Raw genomic sequence first — 5,470 nt, forward strand, 5'->3', positions numbered from 1 at the left:
GAAAATTCAAGTTCTACCTCTCATACATGTTGGCCGTGTGACCCTGAATACATCACTCAACCTCTAATCAAATCTCTAAGACTATGAACAGCAGAGGAAGTCAAAATCCATATAAATAGGTAGTCAAAGGACGTGAACAAATAATTCACAAAAGAATTGCAAACTACAAATAACCAGATGAAAAAAAGCCCCAAATTAGCAATAATGAGAGAAATGCAGATTAAAGCAATCCTAAGGTTTCATTTCATACCCTGCAAATTGGCAAAAATTACAGAAGATAGAATAGTCAATGATGGAGGGTTGTGGGAAGATAGATACCCTAGTGCACTATTAGCAAACTATGTATCAGCATAATCATTTTGGAAAGTAATTTGTAATTGTGTAAATAATATGACTAAAATGACCATATTCCTTGACCTGGAGTTTCCATTAATAGGTTTATACCCCAATAAGTAAGCAATTGCTTTTTTTTTCTTTTAAAAGGCACCATATACATCAAAATATTTACCTCAGCACTTTTTGTGATAGCAAGGAATTGGAAAAAGGAACTATCACTGTGGAATGGCTAAACAAATGGTGGTACATGAATTTAATGGGATATTGTGGTTCTGTAAGAAATAATGAATATCATGAATATAGAAAAAAATGAAAAGATCTGTATGAACTCATTCAGATTGAAATAAGTAGAACCAATTTTTATTAATTTATTTATTATTTTTTGGTGAGGCAATTAGGGTTAAGTGACTTGCCCAGGGTCACACAGCTAGTAACTGTCAAGTGTCTGAGGCCAGATTTGAACTCAGGTCCTCCTGACACCAGGACCAGAACTCTATCCACTGAGCCAACTAGTTGCCCTGAAAACAATATTATTCACAATGACTAAAACAATATAAACAGAAAGAACAATCACCAAAAAAAAATCAAAAGTGAAGGTTATAAAATTACAAAGCATAAGCATGGTTCCAAAAAAACAAATAGGATATGACAATCTGCCCTCCCCAACTCTTTTCAATGGTTATCTCCTCTACAATGCTTGCTCCCCATACTATAATAATGGCATGTACCTGGGGGCTGAAACATGCACAGAGCACACAAGCATGCTCAACAGATTTAAATTCCCCATATAAGAAAGGCTGAAAAACTTACTTCTAAAAAAGTAATGAAGAAGTATAATGTAGATGCCTTAGAGAGACATTGGAGGATGCTTGATATTCAATAATGGTTCTGATCTGCTAACCATATGGTGAATGGCAGCTTCTTTGATTGACAGCATAGCCCAAGGAGCAAGTGCATTTATATGGCCTTAGTTTGCCTATATCAGGCCTGCACAACATGAGGCCTGCTGGTCACTTACAGCCTGCCAAAGGATTTCAGGTAGCCTGCAAAAAAATGTGCAGGATGTAAAAGAATGTAAAGATGTAATAAGGGCTTTGTCCATGCCCCACTTAACCTGCCTTCCACTAGTCACTATTATGCCCATCATTAACATGGGAGGTGGGTTGCTATTGCACACTGTCTTCCTATTTGTCATGTGGCCCATAGCAACCAACTATTGTCAGTCTGTCTCTAGTCTGAGAGGCATTAGAGTCATATTTTTTCACTGTGTTTTTGGTCCTTGCTGGGTGTTGAACAGGGACAGAGTGAGTGCAACTGTGGGCCAGCACAACTGACACCCACTATGTGATGAATTCTATCCGTTGCTGCCACAGATTTAGTCACTTCTAAGGCCTGAGCAGGCTTGTTGGAGCACTGCCAACACTGGACTGCCATGTTTGTGGTGGCCAAGAATTAGAAATTGAGAGGATGCCCTTCAATCGGGTTATGGCTGAACAAGTTGCAGTATGTGAATGTAATGGAATATTATTGTGTTACAAGAAATGTTGGGGGGGAGCCAAGATGGCGGAGTAAAAGCAGTGACTTGCTTGAGCTCTCCCCCAAACCCCTCCAAACGCATATAAAAAATGGCTCTAAACAAATTCTAAAGCATCAGAACCCACAAAAAGATGGAGTGAAACAAATTTCCAGCCAAAGAAAGCCTGGATGGTTGATCAGAAAGGTATATCGCGTGGGGTGGGGAGAGGAATGCAGTTTGGCATGGGCGCACAGGCCGCAGTGAACCTGGTCCTCAAAGGACTGAATCACAGGCAGCTGTGGTGGTTTCCAGACTTCTCAACCCAGGAATGCCAAAGACAACTTAGAAAGTCAGTAGGAAAAGTCTGTTTTTACAGTGTTGAGAGAGCAGCGTGGGGTCCCTGCCCCATTCCGCAGGGTGGCAGCTGCTTCCTGAGCTTCTGGTCCACAGACCGATGGGGAATCAAGTGGCTGATCAGAGGGGGATTGCAGGGATCTGGGTTCTGGGTGGCAGTCCTGGGACAAAGAGGAGCACTGGCGTGGTGGAGCTTACAGTGGCTGTGGAGAGGAAACCCTCTTCATAGTTCCAAGACAGAAAAGAGTACTCATAGACAAGAGCACAGGCCAGGAAAGGAGTAAACACCTCACCCTTGATCATAGCACTTTGGAAGAACTGAAAATTTACAGGTCCCTAGAAATATCTCTGAAAACAGCTGCACACAACCCCTGAAGCTTAGGACAGTACATTCTCCACACTGGAAACAGACTCCTACCTTAACAAAGAGTTTATAACTCAAGTAATTGGCTGGGATCATGAGCAAGTAGTGCAAAAAAAGTCAGACTATATTATCTTACTCTGATGACAAAGAAGATCAAAACATACAACCAGAAGAAGACAACGAAGCCAAAGCTCCTGCATCCAAAGTCTCCAAGGAAAAATATGAATTGGTCCCAGGCCATGGAAGAGCTGAAAAAGAATTTTGAGAAGTAAGAGAAGTAGAGAAAAAACTGAGAGTGATGCTAAAGGAGACCCAAAAAATACTAAAGAAAATAACATCTTAAAAAACAGCCTAACCCAAATGGCAAAAGAGGTCCAAAAAGCCAATGAGGAAAAGAATGTCCTAAAAAGCAAAATTGGACAAATGGAAAAGGAAGTCCAAAAGATTATTGAAGAAAATACTTCCTTAAAAATTAGAATGGAGAAATTGGAAACTAGTGACAATTTGAGAAATCAAGGCACTGTAACACTAATCCAAAGGAATGAAAAAATAGAAGAGAATATGAAATATTTCATTGGAAAAACAACTGACCTGGAAAATAGATCCAGGAGAGAGAATTTAAAAATTATTGGACTATCTGAAAGCCATGATCAAAAAAAGAGCCAAGACATCATCTTTCAATAAATTATCAATGAAAACTGCTCTGATATTTTAGAACAAGTGGGAAAAACAGAAATTGAAAGAATCCACTGATCACCTCCTGAAGGACATCCCCAAAAGAAAACTCCTAGGAATGTTATAGCCAAATTCCTGAATTCCCAGGTCAAGGAGAAGATATTGCAAGCAGCCAGAAGGAAACAATTCAAGTATTGTGGAAACACAATCAGGATAACACAAGATTTAGTAGTTTCTACATTAAGGGTCTGGAGGTCATGGAGTATGATATTCCGGAGGACAAAGGAGTTAGGACTACAACCTAGAATCACCTACCCAGCAAAACTGAGTATAATCCTTCAGGGTAAAAAGTGGTCATTCAGTGAAATCAAGGACTTTCAAGCATTCCTGTGGAAAAGACCAGAGCTGAATAGAAAATTTGACCTTCAAATACAAGACTCAAGTGAAACATGGAAGAAGTAAACAGGAAAGATAAATCATAAGAGTCTTATTAAGGTTCAACTGTTTACATTCCTGCAGGGAAAGATGATATTTGTAACTCATGAGTCCTTTGTCAGTATTAGGGTAGCGGGAGGGAAAAAAAGAATATATGTATGTATAGATAGATAGAAAGAGGACACAGGGTGAGTTGAAGATGAAGGGGTGATATCTGGAAAATAAAATTAAGGGATGAGAGAGGATTATTCTGGGAGAAAGAGAAAGGGAGAGGTAGAATGGGGTAAAATATCTCACATGAAACAGACAAGAAAAGGTTTTTACAGTGGAGGCGAAATGGGGGAAGGTGAGAGGGAATGAGTGAATCTTATTCTCATAGGATTTGACTTAAGGAGGGAATAACATACACAATGGGGTATGGAAATCTATCTTACCCTACAGGAAAATAAGGGGGGAAGGGGATAAGAGAGCAAAGGGTTGATAGAGGGGAGGACAGATTGGGGGAGGGGATAATAAAAATCAAACACTAGTGAGGAGGGAGAGAGTCAAAAGAGAGAATAGAATAAATGGGGGGTAGGACAGGATGAAGGGAAATATATTTAGTTTTTCACAACAGAACTACTATGAAAGTGTTTTGTATGACTACACATCTATCACCTGTATCGAGATGTTTGCCTTTTCAGTGAAGGTGGGTGGAGAGGGAGGAAGGGACAAAATTTGTAACCCAAAGTTTTAAAAACACATGTTAAAAATTTTAAAAAATTTTAAAAAAAGAAAAGAAATGATGAGCAGGCTCCCCAGCCTGGCCCTCTCTCTCTAGCTTGCTGCCCGCAGTCCCCGCCCGCTTGCCAGGGTCTTCCTATTTTGGGATCCTGTCTCCCGAGCTTTCTTTCCATCATGTGATTAGGAGAGCTCCTTAAAGAGACAGCACTGGCAGGTGACTCAGAGCTGGGAACCTTTCTGCATCCCTTCTCTTCTACCCCACCAGCCTGCCTGCTGCTTAACCCAGACCCCCACCCCCAGGCCCTCTCAGCTCCATGCAGCGGGGCTCAGTGCAGCCCTGGGGATCTGAACCCAGCGCCTCACAGAGCATCCCCAGCCCAGTCCAGCCCAGCTGCACCTCCTCTAGCCTAGCACCATGGCAGATGCTTTCGTTGGCACCTGGAAGCTGGTTGACAGCAAGAACTTTGATGAATACATGAAGTCCATTGGTGTTGGCTTTGCCACAAGGCAGGTGGCCAGCCTGACCAAGCCCACCACCATCATCTAGGTCAGTGGGGACACCATCACTATCAAGATTCAGAGCACTTTCAAGAACACCGAGATCTCCTTCAAGCTCGGAGTAGAGTTTGATGATACAACAGCTGATGATAGGAAGATTAAGTCTATTGTCACACTGGACGGAGGCAAACTTGTCCATGTCCAGAAGTGGGATGGACAGGAGACCACACTCACTCGGGAACTCCAGGATGGAAAGCTCATTCTGACACTAACCCATGGCAGCCCAGTCTGCGTTAGCACCTACGAGAAGGAAACAGCTTGAAGCCAGTCCATCTGTTCTCTGTCAACTCTGCCGATGACTACCACCCAACTTAACACCAGAATGCTTCATTTCTGCACCTTGTCCTCCTCCCCACTCTAGTGTTTTGTACCAATTGACTCTGGTCAAGGAACCCTCCAGAAATGGAAAACATATGGTGCTGTCCTGGTCCTGGTTGAAGCCCATTCTGTATTTTTTTTAAACTACATCTGATGGTTGGTCCCAAGCCAATAAAGTAGATCCCACAGTA

The 5,470-nt window shown here is 41.9% G+C and overlaps 1 pseudogene; it reads left to right on the plus strand.

The window, feature by feature from the left end:
• The first annotated feature begins 4,818 nt into the window (after positions 1-4,818).
• LOC114052440 lies at positions 4,819-5,223 on the plus strand (annotated as a pseudogene).
• The last annotated feature ends 247 nt before the right edge of the window (positions 5,224-5,470 follow it).

Source organism: Vombatus ursinus, unplaced genomic scaffold (genome assembly GCF_900497805.2).
Source record: "Vombatus ursinus unplaced genomic scaffold, bare-nosed wombat genome assembly UNPS02014807.1, whole genome shotgun sequence".
Lineage (NCBI taxonomy): Eukaryota > Metazoa > Chordata > Mammalia > Diprotodontia > Vombatidae > Vombatus > Vombatus ursinus.